The following is a 23,753-nucleotide window of genomic DNA, read 5'->3' on the forward strand; positions in this document are numbered from 1 at the left end:
TTAATTTTCAGTATTGACATGGGTGTACGGGACCAAAAACATCAGGATGCGGACACTATTTTGCTCGACGAAAGCGGAAATCCTTTACATGCAGTGTCGTAGTTAGACATGAAGAAATACATGAACTTCTGGGGAGCATATTTTCTAACGCCAAACGCGTGAGCCTTTCTAGCGAGGTCTATAAAGTCATGCTCAACCTTGGAAAATTTCTAAATCCCATCTAATCCCAAAAAGGTGATTACGTTGACTTGGTATAAGGGTTTGCTTATAAAATCTTTGATTGGCTAATCTATAATCTAAAACAAATATGGCGGATTCAACTCTCGTCTTTCGTCTTTCAAAAATTTTAATTGACGATATATTTTCTTACTTGGAACAACAGAATGTTTTCTGTTAGGATTGTAGATGCAGATTTTACGTGGGAAAACCTATAGATGGCTTAGATATTTTGTTTTCTAAATTTCATGAGGCGAATGTTAACCGTGTTCCAGTTTTGAGGATATTTGGCTCAACTCCTGGTGGACAGAAAACTTGTGTTCATATTCATCAAGTATTTCCTTACTTATACATACCTTACGATGGAACTAAACCCACAGATAAATATCTGAAACAATTTACGACAAGTGTAGACTTTGCTGTTCAAGTTGCGTTTGGTAGAACATCATATTCTATGAAATATGTTCATAAAACTGAAATTGTTAAAAAAATGTAAGTTATTTTCCTTGTTTTCTCCTCATGCTGACAAAGCTTACTATTATTAAATCTTTTTTACTCTCTTCTTTACATCACAATGGAAAATCTTCCATTTTCGACCCAATATCGTTTCAATATTATTCACTCAAAATGATTTTATTTTTTAGACCATTTTATGGTTATCATGAGAACGAAGAATAGTATATTAAGATGGAGTTGTGCAATCCAAGAATAATTCCCAAGTAAGATATATTTTTCATGTTGTTCTAACATAAAACGATATCAAAATTTTTTTATTTGTTTCAGACTTGTTGATCTTCAGAATGGAGCTATATTGAACAAGTCATTTCAACCACACGAAGCTCATGTTCCTTATATTCTACAGGTAATTATTTTTTTTTCTGATTAATGAGAAAAAACACATCTTTGATTGTTATAACCCAGAGTGCAGTGGTTAGTTTGTAAACTGTGCACCAGACAGGGGGCAAGGCCTGCAAAGTTTGTTTTTTATTTCTTTAGAAATTAATCTCATTCATTGTTTTTCAAGGTAATTGATTAAAGCAATATTTGTATTGTACAAAGGAGTAAAAAATGGTCTGACTTTTCTACCGACATCAGAGATGCAAAATTTGCATGTATAGGTGCCCACTTTGCTATAATTATACATCAGATCTCAGGTGCCCAATAAAAACATTTCATTATGGATTATAGCTGTAAATTTCATGTGCAAAACATTTTGTCAATAAAGTGAATGTTTTGAACACATTGTGGAAGTATAGCTGCATGTTTGTTGATGTTGATCATAAAGGATACTAAAGTATTAAGAAGGACTGTTGGGGGTAGTCTTGATTGATGTTTTCACATCTAGATGAGATGACTACTGGTAACAATGTTAAAATGTCATTCAACACTAATGCCACTGACCTTTTTTAGTCTTTTCCTACCTGGATGGTCAACTTCTATAGATTTTCACTAAGTTTCATTATAAGAATTATATTGAAATATCGTTTATTTTAGTTTCTAATTGTTTACAATCTTTATGGTATGAACTTACTTCATGTAAGAAAAGTTCATTCTTGAGGAATTTCTTCAAAAACAGGAAAGTTTCATTATTGATTTCTTAAGCATTCTATAAAAATCTAACACCACAAATGATTATTTACCATCAAATTGAATTTTATAGATAAAAATCTTTCATATAATAATAAATCAATTCCACTTCATGGTTCATCTCCAAATTCATTTCTCAATTTTCCTTCATCTCAACACTGGATTGAAGACACTATTCCTAGGTTTGTCTGATTCATATATTTTATACTTGAAGATTAATTGAAACCAAAAGGATTTGTGTAAATCCTTAATCCTAAATTTGATACATGTTTGTTTTATTTATCCCAAGATTTAGAGTCAATGCTCAATCCAGATTACAGAATTTGCATTTAAAAAATTAGTTTAACTTTGGAATGATTCTTTGTGATAACTATCTTTACAGTTAATATTCATCATTTTAATGTTTGTTATTTGTCATTATTTAGAAATTTATGCCTGGATCCAACTGTGAAAAAAGTCAGTCGTTGTGAACTTGAAGTTGATGTAATTGCTGAAGACATCTTGAATCAAATAATGTTGAAAGTAAAATTTAGTTATCTTTATGTCTTCATTTTACTGTTTATACATCTTTAATGAGTTTATTATGTTTATGAAGGTTGTATTGGTCATAATCCTGGTATAACTGCTATGTGGGAAGATGAAAGACAACGAAGACGAGATATTGGACTATCTTCACAAGTTGCTCTTCCTGTTTCACAAGGTAAGGTACAAAAAATACATGTCACATCATTGTATAGTTCACAATACATTCCATGCATTTTATATTATCATGTTATTTATGATTTATGAGGCTCTGACTTATATATCCCAAAATACAGCTGTTTTCTAGTGCATAAAATTTCATGTTTTCTTAAGTTTAAACATTTTCATCATTACATGAAGATGTGCACAACTGCTCCTTTATTAATTTTCTTTTGTTTAACAGTTAACAATACGTAGGTAAAAATTCAACTTTTTTGTCGTTAGATCGTATTCAGTGTGCGAATTAGTTGAGAAAAAACGATGTGCAAAAGTGTTTCTTTAGAGGCATAATGAAATCGATATTACGTTAATTATTTCATAGCGCTAATTGCTAAATTAATATTTTTAAACGTGAATAAATTCATATGATTTACGATAGTGATTTTCGTTATAACCGCTGATCCAGTTACAAATGTATGAGAGAAATTTTTTGCGCATGTTATTCTCTCCTCTTTTTTTGTGCAAAAGTGAAAAGAGAATAACCGAATATACTTTTGCTTTCTGATTATTAACAGTAACATCCTTGATGCTTACTTACGCTAAAAAACATCATATTTGTTCAAGGTTGCCAGTTTGGCTTAATAATTTGAGCCAAATTTCGCTTCTTTTTCTCACGTTAGGCTTATTTAAAATCGAAATTCCCTTTGGTTTATTTTTCAAATTTGGCTTATTAAGTTTTTTTTTGTCTGCTTTTAAGAATCAAAATCAAAATGTTTCCACTACCAGCAACTGCTTTTTGCGTGCTGCCGGTGATAGCACCTGATATAGCTGACCTAGAGAAGGTAACACTTTTGGTATGAGTTTAGTGACCGTAGGTATGAATTTTCCCACAAGATTTCCAATAAAGCTATTGCCTTCAATACTTCATCGTCGTATAGCTCACAATACATTTCATGTATTTTATATTGTCATGGTATTTATGATTTATGAGGCTCTGACTTATATATCCCAAAATACAGTTGTTTTCTAGTGCATAAAATTTCATGTTTTCTTAAGTTTAAACATTGTCATCGTTACATGAAGATGTGTACAACTGCTCCTTTATTAATTTTCTTTTACTTAACAGTTAACAATACGTAGGTAAAAATTTAACTTTTTTGTCGTTAGATCGTATTCAGTGTGCGAATTAGTTGAGAAAAAACGATGTGCAATTTTTTTTTAATAAAGTGTTTCTTTTGTTGGTATAATCAAATCGATATTACGTTAATTATTATATAGCGCTAATTGCTAAATTAATATTTTTAAACGTGAACAAATTCATATGTATGAGAGAAACTTTTGCGCATGTTATTCTCTCCTCTTTTTGTGCTAAAATGAAAAGACAATAACCGAATATACTTTTGCTTTCTGATTATTAACAGTAACATCCTTGATGTTTGCTTACGATAAAAAACATCATATTTATGTCATATTACAAACAATATGTAAAAGCAAAAAAGATGGCTGCTCAAGGTTGCCAGTTTGGCTTAATAATTTGAGCCAAATTTCGCTTCTTTTTCTCACGTTAGGCTTATTTAAAATCGAAATTCCCTTTGGTTTATTTTTCAACTTTGGCTTATTTAAGTTTTTTTGTCTTCTTTTAAGAATCAAAATCAAAATGTTTCCTGATTTTATCGAAAATACTCAAAATATCTGTGATGCCAAAAACAGTACGTAACGGTTTACAAAACAACGCAAATGCAAAAATTGACATTAATAATGTATTACACCCCTATTGTCATAAGCATATAAGTACCATTTATGTAGACTGTTGACAGACTTCCCAGTCTCAGTGACAACGTCTTTGAATTTTATGACATTGTGTCAACATGGATTTTAATGTCGTGCAGCGCACTCGTTTAGAAAGTAAAGATCAGTAAAGATTAAGCTTGGAAATATTCTTCAATTTATGTGGTGGTAAATTTCTGGACTTCTATTCACCTAACATACTGACAACTCTATAGCAGTACGACATTGAAACATGTAATTTTCAATGTCGTACTAACACCCGACATTGAAACATGTAATTTTTACCCATAAAAAACCTTTACGGACTTGCCAGCAATTAAATAATGGTCTCTCATCTTATTTCTTTCACGTTTTGTCACAAAATTCCATGATCTTCCAAAACAGTTTGCGTTTTAGGCGATTATTATCACAAAATGGCACTTTTCCAATATTATTTTATAGTACGCCAGCGTCAAGTTACTGGCCAGAGTAATGGCGGACCTAACGCATGCGCACAGAAAATATGCCACGCGTTTCACCTGCGAGTTGCCCTTCTACATAGTCTCTATTCTATGATTTTGTCTGATGTTGACAACGATCACCGCGCAGTGACGTCACGACGAAAAACCGCTGCTGGACTGCGGCTTCGCTTGCATGTATACAATTGCGATCGAACAAGAGGCAAAAATACACACATTTAAGGCATTATTTCTCGAGTTAAATTTGAATTGGAAACCTAGGATTTCGTGAGAGAGGTAAGAACAATATACACTTTCATATGAGCGAAAGTTGTGTTAAGGCCTGACTACCCCTTTAAATTTTGTAGATTTTAAGGAAAACACGCAATAATTGAATTAAGTTTAAAGACAGTTTATGATATAATTCTTGATGGTATTGAGGAAGTTCAATTATACATTACAGTATTCATTTGAGAAAGTGTCTCATCCAAATATAAACTTAAAATTTGAGCGTTTTTTAATACAATGCTTCTCATTGACTCAATGTTTAATTCAAGACGTTTATGTGATCACTTGATATGTTTATAAAATCATATTTATCAGTGTATTATTTATTATAAAGTAATGATTTGTTCTAGTACTACGTACGTATGTTTGTAGATATTGTATTGGACTTCCTTAGCACTTGTTTTAAGAAACACGGCTAACCAGACATTTACTAATCATTTGACTCTGAAGATGACTACTGCTAAGATTGTCGAAACGTCAGTCAACATCAACATCAACATCAACAGTCCTTCACAGGACTCTACTAACCTCAACAAAAACGTAACGATACTTCCTGATGCAAATATTCACTTTATACAGCACTTTTTAATAACATTTAAGTTTTTGTTTTCCTGTAGTTCATCCTTCTACCGTCGTGATAAAAGAAGGCAATGGAGATATTCTTACTTATGTATTATTGTATTATTTTATCTTTCTCTTAGGTCTGGTTACACTAAAGGATTTTATGCAATAAGTTTTTTTCCGAAATCTGTTCATCTTCTTCTGTCGTGTAGCATGGATTGTAAAATTAAGGTAAAAAGTCATTTTTCTCTGTCTTACATGTCGTTGTTCATTTTGAGTATGGTTGTACATCGTTGAATGTTCCTCCAACATTACTGGAGGTGAGAATTTTTAATAAATTACCATCACGACAAGCAATACATTTGAAAGAATACATTTCCTTTCAGAAACTGCAAGATGATATTCATGTAAGCGCCAACGGCTCTGTTTTTGTAAAATCTAACATAAGACGAAGAATTTTACCCAGGTAATGTGGGATATTTCACATTCATTTGGTTACAGGTCACATTTTTGTTGATTTAAAAGATTGTTGAAAAAATAACATTTGCATTTTGTTGTATATTTTGCAATGTACATAGCGTTCCTTCTTTAGTGTTTACTGTCTTAAATGGGTCTTTATATCTTTGGCTATTATATGTTCAATAAATTTGATTTATTTTAGAATGTTAGAGGAGATATTATACACACGTATTATGGTAAAGAAAGCTATGAAAGATTGTAAAGATGATAAAGTAAGGTGGTTTTATTAAACCTTTGTTATTGAAGCGATCTTTGATGTTTTTATAAGATCCAGTAGCTAAAACGTCATAGAGTTTTCATCATGTTCAAAAAAGATGCCTTTCCACTCTTCGTTTGTTTTCTTTAATCATTCAATATCATAGATAATTTACATTTTAGACTCTTCTTCAACTTCTTGATGCTCGACAACTTGCTTTAAAGTTGATTACAAATGTCACTTATGGTTACACATCCGCAAACTTCTCAGGACGAATGTCTTGTGTTGAGGTAACTTTGATCTTGTCATGATAGAAATTTAAACAAACGATAGCTCTCCCCATTCCATCTAAACAGACCGTGCGCCGTAAACTTTGTATTCATGATAGAAATTTAAACAAACGATAGCTCTCCCCATTCCATCTAAACAGACCTTGTGCCGTAAACTTTGTATTCATGATAGAAATTTAAACAAACGATAGCTCTCCTCATTCCATCTAAACAGACCTTGCGCCGTAAACTTTGTATTCATGATAGAAATTTAAACAAACGATAGCTCTCCCCATTCCATCTAAACAGACCTTGTGCCGTAAACTTTGTATTCATGATAGAAATTTAAACAAACGATAGCTCTCCCCATTCAATTTAAACAGACCGTGCGCTGTAAACTTTGTATTCATGATAGAAATTTAAACAAACGATAGCTCTCCCATTCCATCTAAACAGACCGTGCCGTAAACTTTGTATTCATGATAGAAATTTAAACAAACGATAGCTCTCCCCATTCCATCTAAACAGACCGTGTGCCGTAAACTTTGTATTCATGATAGAAATTTAAACAAACGATAGCTCTCCCATTCCATCTAAACAGACCGTGCGCCGTAAACTTTGTATTCATGATAGAAATTTAAACAAACGATAGCTCTCCCATTCCATCTAAACAGACCGTGCGCCGTAAACTTTGTATTCATGATAGAAATTTAAACAAACGATAACTCTCCCATTCCATCTAAACAGACCTTGTGCCGTAAACTTTGTATTCATGATAGAAATTTAAACAAACGATAGCTCTCCTCATTCCATCTAAACAGACCTTGTGCTGTAAACTTTGTATTCATGATAGAAATTTAAACAAACGATAACTCTCCTCATTCCATCTAAACAGACCGTGTGCCGTAAACTTTGTATTCATGATAGAAATTTAAACAAACGATAACTCTCCCCATTCCATCTAAACAGACCTTGTGCCGTAAACTTTGTATTCATGATAGAAATTTAAACAAACGATAGCTCTCCCATTCCATCTAAACAGACCGTGCCGTAAACTTTGTATTCATGATAGAAATTTAAACAAACGATAGCTCTCCCCATTCCATCTAAACAGACCGTGCGCCGTAAACTTTGTATTCATGATAGAAATTTAAACAAACGATAGCTCTCCCCATTCCATCTAAACAGACCGTGCGCCGTAAACTTTGTATTCATGATAGAAATTTAAACAAACGATAGCTCTCCCCATTCCATCTAAACAGACCTTGTGCCGTAAACTTTGTATTGATTGTTTCTATATTATACATATAATATATTTACCAATACACATATATATTTTAGATACAATAAATATATAATATATTTACTGCAGATAATTGGTAAATATATAATATATATAATATAGGTACATGTTGATTATTATGATTATCGTAAGCCTGGACTTAGTCACGTCCTCAGATTGAAAATCTATCAAGTGCTTATTGTCATACTGGATTCATTTTACTCTTAAAACCATCTGAATATTCTTTTCTGTTTTTCATCAGATTACTGACGCAATTCTTCGTAAAGCATGCGAGACCCTGGAACGAACTTTCAATCTCGTGAAGACATGGGATGAGTGGGTTCTCGTGTGGTACTGTGTCATCCAATCACACAAGATTCTGTAGGGGATTTTGAGTTCAAAGCAGTCTGTGATTTTATTTTGTGACAGATTTTAGAGAAGTCTTTAAAGATTTTATTGGAAGAAAGAGACGTGAGTCTTTGAAGAAGTTTGTCCAGCGGCAGTTCGTTAAAGTGATGAAAGATAGAATATCGATTCAGGATTTCATCTTTGCTAAGGAATATCGTGGTATGAAAAGATATAAAACAAAAGCATGTGTTCCAGCTTTGGAAATTGCAAGGCTAATTTTATTGTTGAAATGAAAAATCCTCTTTATATTGTTGTCATGATTATAGTTTTATTATGTCTATTTTTGTCTAGACGTCATTTGTCACGTGATCGTCGCACGGAACCTCGCATGGGAAAACGTGTATCTTACGTCATTGTTAACGGCAGTCCTGAACTACCATTGATTCAATTGGTTAAAGAGTAAGTTCAAATGTTGCTGTCTTTCATTATTTTACGTTATGTATCATGACAAAAGCTGTTGGAATGTTATTAATAAATATTTTAGTATAAATATGATTATCTTCATTAAACAATCTTCTTGTTTTAATTTTCTTCAGTCCTATTGATGTGTTAAATGATAAATATCTACGCCTCAATACCATCTACTATGTTCAGAAACAAATACTTCCTCCATTGGATCGAGTTTTTTCCTTGATTGGTGTTGATGTGTTTTCATGGTATACACAACTACCCCGCTATATCCCTCGACATCGTTTTATTGCAAGGAAACAAAAAGTTAGTTGTCATAAGTACATTCATGAATTGATGTAAAAGCTAAATTAATTTATTTGAACAAATTTTAGCGTTCGATTTCTCGGTTTTTACAACTCTACAGTCCTGTATGTGAACAATTAACACAGCACGGTTTGTGTCAAAGTTGTCGTAGCAACCCTCAAAAGTCTGTCTTTATTCTGGCAAGTAGAGTGGGGAACTGGGAAAGAAAATACAGTCATCTTAAAGAGGTATGCATAAGAAATAACCTAATAATTATGGTTTGTATTTTTCATGACGTTTAATTTTTTTTCATATTGTAGATATGTTTTCAGTGTTGTGGAGCTAGAGATGAACAACTGAGCTGTATATCACTGGATTGTCCTGTTATGTTTAAACTAGAGAAGTTAAAAACAAATATGGAATATGGAATGACATTAAGAAACTTTCAAAAAACAATTGAAAAAGTTATGGTCAGTCAGAGGTAAACAATATAACCACCAAACGTTGATGGTATATTATCATCGTTGAAATCTTGATGAAATAGAGATTTCACATTTTTCACTAGAGCATATTCTTGGCGAAGCACATTTGTTATAGATTTAACTTTGTGAGGTTAAACCAAAGGCGACCCAAAAATCACATAAATTGTATAAACAAACGATAACTCGCCCCATTCCATTGTAACAGACCGTGCCCCGCAAATTTTGTATTGATTAATTGTATCTATATTATATATTCATTTATGTATTTGTTTTATTATTTATTATAATTGCTGTCGTTGTTTTATGTTTTATCATAATTTATTTTTCATCGCTCGTTTAAAAAAATCTTTTGCTTTTTCGTACTCTCCCATTTTACTGTAAAACGAACCCGGATGGTTGTACGTTTTTTGAAATATTAACATGGTTAGGTCCAAATGTTTTTGTTTGAATTTTTGTCGCTCGTTCATAAAAATCTTTTGCTTTTTCGTACTCTCCCATTTTACTGTAAACCAAACTCAGATTTTTGTACGTTTTCATAATATTAACATGGTCAGGTCCAAATGCTTTTGTTTGAATTCTATCGCTCGTTCATAAAAATCTTTTGCTATTTTGTACTCTCCCATATCTATGTAAACCAAACCCAGATTGTTGTACGTTTTCGCAATATTAACATGGTCAGGTCCAAATGATTTAGTTTTAATTTTAATCGCTCGTTCATAAAAATCTTTTGCTTTTTCGTACTCTCCCATATCTCTGTAAACCAAACCCAGATTGTTGTACGTTTTCGTAATATTAACATGGTCAGGTCCAAATGTTTTTGTTTTAGTTTCTATCGCTCGTTCATAAAAATCTTTTGCTTTTTCGTACTCTCCCATTTTACTGTAAACCGAGCCCAGATTGTTGTACGTTTTCGCAAAATTAACATGGTCAGGTCCAAATGTTTTTGTTTGAATTTCTATCGCTCGATCATAAAAATCTTTTGCTTTTTCGTACTCTCCCATTTTACTGTAAACCGAACCCAGATTGTTGTACGTTTTCGCAATATTAACATGGTCAGGTCCAAATGCTTTTGTTTCAATTTCTATCGCTCGTTCATAAAAATCTTTTGCTTTTTCGTACTCTCCCATTTTACTGTAAACCGAACCCAGATTGTCGTACGTTGTTGCAATATTAACATGGTCAGGTCCAAATGCTTTTGTTTGAATTTCCTTCGCTCGTTCATAAAAATCTTTTGCTTTTTTGTACTCTCCCATATCTCTGTAAACCAAACCCAGATTGTTGTACGTTGTCGCAATATTAACATGGTCAGGTCCAAATGCTTTCGTTTTAATTTTCATCGCTCGTTCAAAAAAGTCCTTTGCTTTTTCGTACTCTCCCATTTTACTGTAAACCAAACCCAGATTTTTGTACGTTTTCGCAATATTAACATGGTCAGGTTGAAATGTTTTTGTTTGAATTTTATTGCTCTTTCATAAAAATATTTTGCTTTTTCGTACTCTCCCATTTTACTGTAAACCGAACCCAGATTGTTGTACGTTTTTGCAATATTAACATGGTCAGGTCGAAATGCTTTCGTTTGAATTTTCATTGCTCGTTCAAAAATCTTTTGCTTTTTCGTACTCTCCCATTTTTCTGTAAACCAAACCCAGATTGCTGTACGTTGTAGCAATATTAACATGGTCAGTTCCAAATGCTTTTGTTTTAATTTCTATCGCTCGTTCAAAAAAGTCTTTTGCTTTTTCGTACTCTCCCATTTTTCTGTAAACCAAACCCAGATTGTTGTACGTTGCCGCAATATTAACATGGTCAGGTCCAAATACTTTCGTTTTAATTTTCATCGCTCGTTCATAAAAGGCTTTTGCTTTTTTGTACTCTCCCATATAATCGTAAACCAAACCAAGATTGTTGTACGATGTCGAAATATTGACATGGTCAGGTCCAAATGCTTTCGTTTCAATTTCGTTTCAATTTCGTTTCAATTTTGCTCGCTCGAAAAAATCTTTAGCATTTTCATATTCTCCATTCTTCCTAAGCAATACACCCAGCTCGTTGTACGAATATGAAACATCAATATGATCAACACCTAACACTTCAGTTTGAATTTCTGTTATTTCATAAAGTACTTTAGTTGCAAGTTTATAGTTGCAAAATCTTTCCAAAACATCTATAAAATATTTGGCAAGTTTCCAATTTCTTTCATCAAGTTTTTCTTTTGATGATTTTACATCGATCAACTTATTTAGGAAATGTTGAAATGATGAATTTGATATGAATTTAATTAGATGTGGAATTATTTTGATTTCATCTTCTCTGTCTTCAAAATAATTTAGTGCCCAAGCAACTTGACAGACAAGATCAGCTGCAGAATTTTTTGAATTCTTTTCGTTTTGTTTACAGCCGAAAGTTTGCGATGAATATTTTATGATGGCTTCGTGTACAACGCTGTGCAGGCGAATGTCGTTGTTTTCCGTTTGAAGGAATAAAGAACAATGCTTTAATTCAAGACAGACATCTTCTGCAGATTTTTGTGGATCAATGCTTTTAATAAATGGTATGATAACATCTTGTGGTAAGGGATCAAAAGATATTATTGAGAAAAGTTTAAAAATATGTTCCAACAAGATGGATTCTTCGGCATTTTTTTGTACTGCTAACATAACAGTTTTCATTCCTAAATAAGATGTATTTATTTTTTGAAATTTGGCATCCATGTTCTGTCGCTCTCCTTTATTCAACTTATCAAAATATTGCTCCCACGTGAATGTCGGATTTACACTTTTTACTCTACCTACGTAGGAAGCAGCATTTGCCAGGAACAACGGTTGACGATCTAATTTGTCTGATAAATCTTTTAAAAAGTTTTCATCTTTATTATGAATATCAGAAAAGACATATAGAAGTTGTCGACATTCTTCATTGTTCATACCATGACTAACTGAAATGTGTTTACTTAGATTTCCATCTGGCGGTATAGCATCTGTATTTTGGACAGTTATTATAATTTGACCATTTTTCCAGCTATGATCACCAACTTGAGGTAATAATGGATAAATTTTATCAAGTTCATACACGTTATCTACTACAATCCACCATGTTTGCCATGATTTCAGTTGCTGTGTCAGCAATAATTGAAAATCTTTGATTTTGTCTTCTCTGCTTTTTGCTTCTTTTAAAATATTTTCAATGACAGTTTTATCATTGTTTAATCGTTGATAAAGTTCAGCATAAGTTTTCAAAAGAGAATCGATTTCTTTTCCTTCGAGTGTCATCACAAATGTCGTATTCTTTTCCCAGTCAAATGAGTTATACATTTCTTCGCAAATTTGTCTAGCTAATTGAGATTTACCACTGCCAGGATTACCAGAAATATAGTAATATGTTAGTTCATTATTGTTAGTACTGCGCAAGTTATTGAGATCTGTTGTGATTTGATTAAGTAATTCTGTACGTTTAACCACATCGTGATTTGGTTTGCAAGGAAGTACTTGAAAAGAATAAAATATGTTTCGTTCACTTTTTATTTTGATAATTTCAGTAAATATAAATCCTAGATCTTGAAATGAGTTTTCAATATCACAAACCATTGTGTGATAATCAGCATCAGATAATTTACCATCTACATTATGAGCGATTTTGTTTCTTACTTTACGAAGTTCATTCACAGCAGCTTCAGTGTTTGGATCAATTTTTGTTCCAATCGAATGGGTAAATAATATTGATTTGCATAATACCGTACAATCCCACTTACTGGTGTCACCATCTTTAAATTTTGACAAAGTTTGTCTATCACAAAATTTTTTCTCTGTGATTTCAATATGGAACAACTTCTGACCACTAACGTTTGTATTATCCCATACTCCGTAATTAATGTTCCACTCTTGGATAAATAAATCAACAAGTTTCTTCTTAACGACATTTTTAAGTATTTTCTGCAAGTAGTTGTAATTCTTTTCTTCTCTTGACTCCATCTAAGGGTCATAAAATTATTAATATCAACATAAATAGTTTGTATATTTGAATTTATAGACAACTAAAATTGTTGAAGATCAAACATAGCTACGTAATGTTACAGTTTTACTTGTACGTGTAAGTGAATATCGATAATGGCAGCTGAACACAACGCAATTGGACATTTTAGTTTTCCTGCATTTAGGCATTTGGATACATTTTGGTAGTGGCGTCGCCAGAGTTTTGCGAGTGGGGGAGGGGGAGGGGGGCACAAAATTGGTACTACGTCCGTCGCTAGCGAAATGGCGATGAAAATCGCTTTTGCACAGGGAAATTTTTGAAATATTTATCACAACATGAATAGTTTCAATTTTTTAACTTTCCAATTTTACCTTGGCGGATTTGTACATTCTTCGTGTTATAACGTTAGGTAGATTGATTATTGATTTTAATGAAATGTTTTCATATTATAATACTCCCAGAGTTGCAGTATTTTCATGAGCCTTACTCTTAGTCATTGCTATATTTAAAGGAACGCCTGAAAACAGTAAAAGAAAGCAAAAAGGCTGCACAGCAACTGATCAAGATTTTCTTCCGCTCTACGTTTATTTACAAAAATACTCAAGCCAGTATATTCTAAGCAGAGGGAGGTTAAGCACGTTTCTAGCGGTTACATTGATGACTCTTTTTTAATGAGCTACTCCTATACAGAATGCGAGGAAAACGTACATGACACTGTACAATTGTTTCAGAAGTTAGGATTTCTACCCCATAAAGATAAATCTGTAACAGAACCCACGCAGATTTTACGACATTTAGGGTTTGTGTTAAATTCAACAGATATGACTATCATTATATCCATAGAGAAACACAGCAAATTATGCTAGGTTGCCAGGGGGGGTGCTAAAATCTCACCCTCCTAGCATACGGGAAATGGCTAAGTTAATTGGTATGATGGTAGCTTGTTTCTTGGCGTTGAATATTGCCCACTGTTTTATCGTGATTTTGACACAGACAAAACAACATCTCTTAAGTCTAACAGGGGTAACTTTGATGTGAAATTGAAACTCTCTCTTTCGGCGCTGGAGGACGTATCTTGGTGGATTAATAATGCATATGAGTCCAAAAAACATCTGAATCATGGCAAGATTGACCACGTATTGTATACGGACGCCTTTACCAAGGGATGTGGCGCAAGTATTAACAAACAGTCCACGGGAGGCGAATGGTCAATCGCCGAAAAAGACTCGCACATTAATTGTCTGGAATTATTTGCTTATTAATTGTCTAGTCCACACTCACATTAAAGTAATGACTGACAATACCACTGCCCTTGCATATATTACCACATGGGGGAGGGGGGGCTACCACTCTCACCATTGCAATAAAATTGCAAGAGAAATATGGGCGTGGTGCAGAATCAGGGACATATGGCTAACTGTGAGCTATATCCCTAAGAAACGTAATGTGGTGGCTGACAAACTCCAGAACATTTGATAATTCCAAAGAATGAAAGCTTGATGCTGAATTATTTCATGAAATAACAGCATATTTTTGGGACCAGAGAAGATGACATGTTTGCTTCTAGAATAAACTATCAATTTAAGCCCTATGTCTCGTGGCACCCAGATCCCCAGACGTGGGCTATTAACGCTTTTTGCATTGATTGGAGTAAATTGTTTCTTTATGCTTTTCCACCTTTTAGTGTTATATCAGAAGTTTTACAAAAAATAGAAATGGCCCAGGAACGGACAATTCTCATCGTGCGCAAATGTCCAACTCAATCCTGGTATCCGATGCTGGCAAGATTAATAATTCACCGACCCATTCTCCTACCCAAAAACAAAAGCAACGTGAGCTTACCATCCAATAAAGCAAAAGAACATCCACTCAAAGGGAGACTGAGTCTGATAGCTTGTCTCTTATCTGGAGATCATTATCAAGTAAGGACATTTCACCACAAGCTCAAGCAACAACAACTAATTCCTGGCTGCCAAGAACACAAAAACAATATCAAGTTACCTTAACAAAAGGCAACTCTATGTTAATAAACGCAATGCAGATCCCCTTCATCCAACTTTACAGGTAGTTCTAGACTTTCTACAGCACCTATTTGATCAAGAGATGAGTTACAGTTGCATAAACACTGTTCGAAGTATGTTATGTTCATTCGTTATTACTGAAGAGAATTCTATGATTGGTACACATTATATGGTTCAGAGATTTATAAATGGAATGTTCTAATCTAGACCAGCACTACCAAGATATCAAGTGAACTGGGACACTTCCATTGTTTTAGAGTATATAAAGATACATCCCGCAGTAGGAGACTTAAATCTACAACAGCTTACTGATAAGTTGGTAATGCTCTGTGCATTAGTCACAGGGCAGCGTGCCCAATCACCTCACCTCATGAACCTCTTAACTGTAAATAAGGAAGAGGACTCATACACCTTCTATATCGACCAACTTGTCAAACAGTCTGGACCAACACGCATTCAACCTACTTTACATTCACCAACTATGTGTTGCCTCAGTCATGGTAGAATAGATTTACGCACTGCTCCCATTCGGGGTCTGGAGAATCAACTATTTCTTAGCACAATTCGACCCTTTCATAAAGTATCAAAGTCATCTATATCTCGTTAGAACTGTCATGCAAGCTGCAGGAATTGATATAGAAACGTTCAAACCACATAGTACACGAGCCACAGCCACCAGTAAAGCGAAGCAATGTGATGTTTCAATAAACTCTATACTGAAAGCTGAAAGTTGGAAGACTGATTGCGATTTTCATCGGTTTTACAATAAGAACGTTGTGTCTCAACGTGGGGATGCGGAGTTTGGGAATGCCATTCTTCAGCATCCCAATAAGACAGATATTGGATGAGAATTCTCTTTAGTTGAACTTGGCAGGGAGTTCACGACACATATACTTGCATGTATAGTGCAAGAGGAGGAAATATTTGAATTCATATTTGTTACTATTTCTGGGTATGTTTGATACATCTCCAATTAAAATATGTTTATAACTTAATGTCATATTTGCGTGTAGGTATGAATTGTTCCCACATGACTTTCAAATCTCGTGGGATCTCTGCGGTAGATGCTAATAGAATTAGGAAATTGAACGAGCATTACCTGAAGTTGAAAATCGATTGGGATTCTATTAGCATCTACAGAGCAGAGATTACACGCCCACCTATCATGTTACTGCCTCCCTGCATATCGTTCATATGCACATTTAGGCGGTTCATGTGGCCACTATCTTTGAAATATGACCAATGTGCGCATGCGTAGTATGTCGTGTAATCTCTGCTTTGTAGATGCTAATAGAATACCAATCGAACTTCAACTTCAGGTATGTCTCGTTCGATTTCCTAATTTTGTGTCAATATTAATGAATTTTATGTTGACATCAATTAAAATGCATCAAAGATAATTGTTTTCAGTTGATCATGAATTAGATTTTCAGCAAGAGAATCCAATAAGAAATAAAAAAAATGTTGTGCTTCTTGAAGATAGTCATGTCACAAAAATTAAAATCATTCCGTATAATGATATACATAACTCTGTGACGTGTGATTATTTTGACACATTTTGTTGATTTTTTAGAATAATATTTGAAATGAACTATTGGAATGTATTGCTAGCGATGATGCTGGAAAGTTTAGTGTTTTCCAACGTTAACTTATCTAAAATTTAGTTGATTGTTTAAAACCCATAAAAGTCAACAATTGTTAGTCATATCAAAAATACCTTTCAACAAAGACACAGAAAGGACTCAAAAATAGTGATCATGCAAATCTGTAGCAACTAATTGTTCCATAGATATCTAACGCAAAATTTGCGAAATATAAAGATCTAGATAATAAACTTCATACTCTCTTTCGATGTAAATATTCTGGTCCTATATTGTATAAAATGTTGTACACGTCTTGATAAAGCCGTGTTAGAAAAAGTAAAATTATTGCACATAATGACATGCATGTCTAACATTCTTTTAAGTGTCATTATTTTGACTAAACACGTTTATTTATTAACTTTGCTGTATTAATATCATTTGAAATAAACGGTTAGAGTAATTGATGTGGGAAAAGTCGTATTTTCCACGTGTAATGTATCCAAAATTTATCTGTGTTTGAAAATCCCGCCAAAATGAAGAAAATTTATCCTTATAAAAAATACGTGGCACTAATTTATAAGTTATACTTAACTACAATATTCGTGACACTAAAACAAAAAAATTGATACATGGACACAAAACATTAAATCAGAAGGTTAAAATACACTATTACACAAAGAGAGTAAACTATAAAATCAACATACCTTCACAAATTCAGAAAGATAAAAAACGACGCAACCAACTACATGATGTGTTTGCTTTTGCTTGATAATAAAGAAATTGGAATGTTCAATAAATGCTTGATTTTAATCACCTGCTGTTTTTATTGTAAAATATTGAATTCTGTTCATACCCAATAGAATATGAAATGCAAATTTTTTATTTTAGCTATGACTGAAGTAAACACAAAGAAGTTTTGACTTGGAAGCTTTATGCCAATAAACCTTTCACAGTTTACTATAATATATTTCAATTATTGAACATCCTGACTTACATGCAAACTAACTGAAGTAAACATAAGATAATAAGATGGCTCAAAAATTAAAGATTTATAATTTAGGAAGTTTAGAAAATCGATAAACAGAGCTACTCTGAAATTATCATCGTTCCAACTTTGAAACGTGGTCAATGAAGTTTTGTCATTTTGTAAACTTTTGATCCGGATAAACAAATAATTTGATCAGGGGCGTGAGAAACAAGTAAAAGTTAAGGGGCTCAAGATTTTAGGGGCAGTCTTTATTTAAAAAGGGAATTTCAAAATAATTAATCTCGAAGTCTCTAATTTTGAATAATTTGTCATATCTCAGTAATCAGAGATACTTAAAAATTGATAGCGTTTGGACTTGACAGTTCATCATGTAAAGTTTTGTCATTTTGTGAACTTTTGACGCAAACAAATATTTTAAATAGTCTATCTTACAACAAGTTGAACAAATATAGAACAGAAAAAAATCACGTGTACATGATGAAGTGAGCTTTTTACTCAAAGTATGCGCAATTTCTAAAGACATACCTAGTAAAACGGTTTTATGTAATCATCTATGTTAGGAATAAGATAAATAGATAGATGACTATATGAAAGAGGAAAAAAATTGTTCTTGATAAAAGCCATGTTAGATAACATTAAAATTATTGCACATAATGATATGCATAACTGAAATTCTGTGACGTGTCATAATTTTGATTCATCTTGTTGATTTTTAGCCCTGCCGTACCAATGATATTCCAAAATACTAATAAAATTAATTGTTTGGTATAATGCAAGAAAGGTCAGTATTTTGAAATGATAAATTATCCAATGTGTTGTTGGGAAAATCCCACCAAAATCAACAGATGTATCAATATAAAACATATGAAGTGTGAATTCCATCACGAAAATGACATTTCATTTTTTTTATGACAAATATATCAAAACTAAAGACATAAGAACAAACAATGACACTCTGATAGGTAAACTTTTCAATCAACATACCTTAACAAATTTCGAAATATTAAAGACGACGCAACCATCTACATGATGCCTTTGCTTCTGCTTGATAATAAAGAAATTGGAATGTTCAATAAGTGCTTGATTTTAGTCACCTGCTGTTTTTATTGTGAAATATTGAATTCTGTTCATAACAGCCAGACGATAAAATGAGTTGAGGAAATTATATATTTTAGCTATAATTGAAATATACACGACAGGGATTGATTTAGAAATTTTATTGCAAATTCAATTTCAGTTCAACTCAATCAACTCATAAATGTTGTACACATTTAACTAATATTAATTTTCAGAATTGACATGAGTGTACGGGACCAAAAACATCAGGATGCAGACAATATTTTGCTCGACGAAAGCGGAAATCCTTTACATGCAGTGTCGTAGTTAGACATGAAGAAAGACGTGAACTTCTGGGGAGCATATTTTCTAACGCGAAACGCGTAAGCCTTTCTAGCGAGGTCTATAAAGTCATGCTCACCCGTGGAAAATTTCTAAATCTGGAGTTCGTCAACAACGTTTACCAGTGTTTCTGGAGTGTGATTTTCCATAATTCTAAAAGTTATTTGCTACAGGAAAAACATTATTTTTATTATTTACTTAAACAAAGCTACTGCCAAAATCCTTGGATTTAATTTTAAAATTTCTTTGTCAGAAAATTTCACCTAGTTTAGTAAGAACGACGTTCAAAGTAATTACAGCATTACTGAGGCAAATTTAGTATCTTAAATAGCAGTGCTTCTATCAAAATTGTGAGGATGTCGTGATATTGTCGTGATAAATTCCTTTTCCTTGGTGACATGTCAATAAATGAATTGTTCAACTGGGTTTTAACCAAAAGCATAATTTTATCACTTATAATGTCCGATTTTTCCTTACAATAACTACGAAAAGTGGGAAGTTCAGATTGTGGGCCTACATGCTTTAGCTTAATAAGCTCCCCCCCCGACTTTTAATTGGACCTTTTATTTGAGGACAGTGTTTACTTAGAGATTAGTGATTAACTTAGAGATCAGTGTTAACTTGATCTCGTCCAAGTCACATGTTTTTCATGTGCATATTAAAAACCATGTTAGGATTTATATATTAGAGATTAGAGGGAGGCCTTTATCCCATCTAATCCCAAAAAGGTGATTACGATGACTTGGTATAAGGGTTTGCTTATGAAATCTTTGATTGGCTAATCTATAATGTAAAACAGATATGGCGGATTCAACTCTCGTCTTTCGTCTTTCAAAAATTTTAGTTGACGATATATTTTCTTACTTGGAGCAACAGAATGTTTTCTGTTAGGATTGTAGATGCTGATTTTTACGTGGGAAAACCTATAGATGGCTTAGATATTTTGTTTTCTAAATTTCGCGAGGCGAATGTTGACCGTGTTCCAGTTTTGAGGATATTTGGCTCAACTCCTGGTGGACAGAAAACTTGTGTTCATATTCATCAAGTATTTCCTTACTTATACATACCTTACGATGGAACTAAGCCCACAGATAAATATCTGAAACAATTTACGACAAGTGTAGATTTTGCTGTTCAAGTTGCGTTTGGTAGAACATCATCTTCTATGAAATATGTTCATAAAACTGAAATTGTTAAAAAAATGTAAGTTATTTTCCTTGTTTTCTCCTCATGTTGACAAAGCTTACTATTATTAAATCTTTTTTACTCTCTTCTTTACCTCACAACACAAAATCTCCCATTTTCGACTCAAAAACGTTTCAATATTATTCACCCAAAATGATTTTATTTTTTAGACCATTTTATGGTTATCATGAGAACGAAGAAGAGTTTATTAAGATGGAGTTGTACAATCCAAGAATAATTCCCAAGTAAGATATATTTTTCATGTTGTTCTAACATAAAACGACGTCAAAATTTTTTAGTTTTTTCAGACTTGTGATCTTCTTCAGAATGGAGCTATATTGAACAATTCATTTCAACCACACGAAGCTCATGTTCCTTATATTCTACAGGTAATTATTGTTTTTTCTGATTAATGAGAAAAAACACATCTTTGATTGTTATAACCCAGACTGGAGTGGTTAGTTTGTAAACTGTGCACCAGACAGGGGGCAAGGCATGCAAAATTTGTTGTTTATTTCTTTAGAAATTAATCCCATTCATTGTTTTTCAAAGTAATTGATTAAAGCAATATTTGTATTGTACGTAGGAGTAAAAAATGGGCTGACTTTTCTACTGACATCGGAGATGCAACATTTGCATGTATAGATGGCCACTTTGCTATAATTATACATCAGATCTCAGGTGCCCAATAAAAACATTTCATTATGGATTATAGCTGTAAATTTCATGTGCAAAACATTTTGTCAATAAAGTGAATGGTTTGAACACATTGTGGAAGTATAGCTGCATGTTTGTTGATGTTGATCATAAAGGATACTACAGTATTGAGAAGGACTGTTGGGGGTAGTCTTGATTGATGTTTTCACATCTAGATGAGATGATTGCTGGTAATAATGTTAAAATGTCATTCAGCAATAATACCACTGACCTTTTTAGTCTTTTCCTACCTGGATGGTCAACTTCTACAGATTTCCACTAAGTTACATTATAAGAATTATATTAAAATATTGTTTATTTTAGTTTCTCATTGATTACAATCTTTATGGTATGAACTTACTTCATGTAAGAAAAGTTCATTTAAAAGGAATTTCTTGAAAAACAGGAAAGTTTCATTATTGATTTTTTCAGCATTCTATGAAAATCTAACATCACAAGTGATTATTTACCATCAAATTAAATTTTATAGAAAAAAATCTTTCATATAATAATAAATCAATTCCACTTCATGGTTCATCTCCAAATTCATTTCTCAATTTTCCTTCATCTCAACACTGGAATGAAGACACTATTCCTAGGTTTGTCTGATTCATATATTTTAAACTTGAAGATTAATTGAAACCCAAAGGATTTGTGTAAATCCTTAATCCTAAATTTGACACACGTGCGTATGATTTATCCCAAGATTTAGAGTCAATGTTCAATCCAGAAAAATTAGTTTAAGTTTAGAATGATTCTTTATGATAACTATCTTTACAGTTGATATTCATCCTTTTAATGTTTGTTATTTGTCATTATTTAGAACTTTATGCCTGGATCCTACTGTGAAAAAAGTCAGTCGTTGTGAACTTGAAGTTGATGTAATTGCTGAAGATATCTTGAATCAAATAAATTTTGAAAGTAAAATTTACTTATCTTTATGTCTTCATTTTACTGTTTATACATCTTTAATAAGTTTATTATGTTTATGAAGGTTGTATTGGTCGTAATCCTGGTATAACTGCTATGTGGGAAGATGAAAGACAGTGAAGACGAGATATTGGACTATCTTCACAAGTTGCACTTCCTGTTTCACAAGGTAATATACAAAAAAATGCATGTCACATCATTGTATAGCTCACAATGCATTTCATGCATTTTATATTGTATTCATGGCATTCAGCGGCTGTGACGTGTTCATCTCAGAATGATGCTGTTTTATAGTCCATAAAATTTCATGTTTTGTTAAAGATGTGTTCAACTTTCCCTTTATTAATTGTCATGTACTTAACACTACACATAAAAATTCAACTTTTTTGATGTAAGACTTGACCTTGTGATGTTTAATGATTTAACTTTATGTTTTTATGAATTTCAAATAATCTTGCAGTCAAAGGGAGTTGGAGACGTTGGAAAAATCTCTTTCACCCAAAGACTTTAAAGAATTTTCTCAACGTGTTTTGTCACAAGGCAAGCAACTGCAGTGTGAAGCAACAATAAATCAAGGTTTTGATGAATTTTGTTTAACTTATTTTAATTTAGATTTATACAATAAAATATTTCTATTTTCTTCTGTTTTAGATGTGGATGTGTATAGTCCAGTTGTTGATCAGTCAGTTATAGATGTACTACAAGCCAGCCAGACCAGCAGTTCATGTATTATTCACCAAAAATAATTCTTTCTCTCTCAAGGGCTCAAATTTTTATTAATATAAGACATTTATTTAGCTGGAGAGTTGGATAAAGAATTGGTGGAGATTTTAATGAGTTAGGATAAGGATGACAATGAAACACTGCTGCATGAATGTTCTCATATTGCTGGCTCACAAAGTAAGAATGAACACTCCATTATATGAATATTGTATTGAGATTAAAAATACCATAATTAGACATGGATATCAATGTTGATTGTGTACAGTTTCATTTGTGTTTTGTAAAATTTGTCTTATATGAAGTTTTTCAATCAATCTTTTTTATTTTATTGTTTATTCAGAAGGTAGTGATGAAGATATTGATGAAGATAAAGAATCAATATTAATGTCACAGACATTTTGGAAAGATGATGAAGAGGAACATGATTCCCAAAGGTAAAAGTATCCATTTTTGTTTATAAAATAAAGACAGAAAAATGCGTGCGTTGATTTGTCTATAGTTGAGTTAACATTAGCAAACTTGGCATTAGCAAACCTATCTGAGCTCAATCAATTAGAATCAATCAAAGAGAATTTCCAAATCAATCATGAATACCTGTTACATAAAAAATTAAAACATTTGTTTTTAATTTGTCTGTTTTGTATTATCATTGTTTAATAAAAGAAGTAAAAGATATTTTTCGTGTTTACACAGGCTCGAAGACGTTTGTGAGGAATATAATGAGATAAATTCCTTATTATCTTTTGTCTTAAATACATTCAGCACATGTAAAATGCGATGTTTGAAACAGGCCTTAAAAACGCATTGAAGGATTATTTATTGTCTTTGTGAAAGGTGGCATGCTCCTAAGGAG

General features: G+C 32.7%; 4 long non-coding RNA genes across 10 annotated transcripts; all 4 read left to right on the forward strand.

Moving 5' to 3' along the window:
- The first annotated feature begins 876 nt into the window (after window positions 1-876).
- On the forward strand, window positions 877-4,469 carry LOC124456778. 4 transcript variants are annotated; one of them, XR_006952456.1, is made up of 7 exons: window positions 881-935; window positions 1,000-1,078; window positions 1,877-1,985; window positions 2,229-2,325; window positions 2,399-2,503; window positions 4,129-4,193; window positions 4,291-4,469. It is a non-coding gene; the product is annotated as an uncharacterized LOC124456778 (long non-coding RNA). The 4 variants fall into 4 exon arrangements; XR_006952458.1 differs by lacking the exon at window positions 4,291-4,469 and having other exon boundaries at window positions 877-935; window positions 1,016-1,078; window positions 4,129-4,264; XR_006952455.1 differs by lacking the exon at window positions 4,291-4,469 and having other exon boundaries at window positions 882-935; window positions 4,129-4,264.
- A 3,800-nt stretch (window positions 4,470-8,269) lies between these two features.
- On the forward strand, window positions 8,270-9,021 carry LOC124456776. Its single transcript, XR_006952453.1, has 3 exons — window positions 8,270-8,391; window positions 8,524-8,631; window positions 8,769-9,021. It is a non-coding gene; the product is annotated as an uncharacterized LOC124456776 (long non-coding RNA).
- Window positions 9,022-9,041: 20 nt separating this feature from the next.
- Window positions 9,042-16,397, forward strand: LOC124456774. 3 transcript variants are annotated; one of them, XR_006952452.1, is made up of 4 exons: window positions 9,042-9,173; window positions 9,246-9,406; window positions 12,362-12,444; window positions 15,061-16,397. It is a non-coding gene; the product is annotated as an uncharacterized LOC124456774 (long non-coding RNA). The 3 variants fall into 3 exon arrangements; XR_006952451.1 differs by lacking the exon at window positions 15,061-16,397 and adding an exon at window positions 14,390-14,515; XR_006952450.1 differs by lacking the exons at window positions 12,362-12,444; window positions 15,061-16,397 and having other exon boundaries at window positions 9,246-9,672.
- Window positions 16,398-20,510: 4,113 nt separating this feature from the next.
- LOC124456780 lies at window positions 20,511-20,956 on the forward strand. Of its 2 annotated transcripts, none has more exons than XR_006952460.1 (3): window positions 20,511-20,569; window positions 20,722-20,796; window positions 20,878-20,956. It is a non-coding gene; the product is annotated as an uncharacterized LOC124456780 (long non-coding RNA). The 2 variants fall into 2 exon arrangements; XR_006952461.1 differs by having other exon boundaries at window positions 20,860-20,905.
- The last annotated feature ends 2,797 nt before the right edge of the window (window positions 20,957-23,753 follow it).

The sequence above is a fragment of the Xenia sp. Carnegie-2017 genome, unplaced genomic scaffold, assembly GCF_021976095.1.
Source record: "Xenia sp. Carnegie-2017 unplaced genomic scaffold, XeniaSp_v1 HiC_scaffold_6, whole genome shotgun sequence".
Lineage (NCBI taxonomy): Eukaryota > Metazoa > Cnidaria > Anthozoa > Malacalcyonacea > Xeniidae > Xenia > Xenia sp. Carnegie-2017.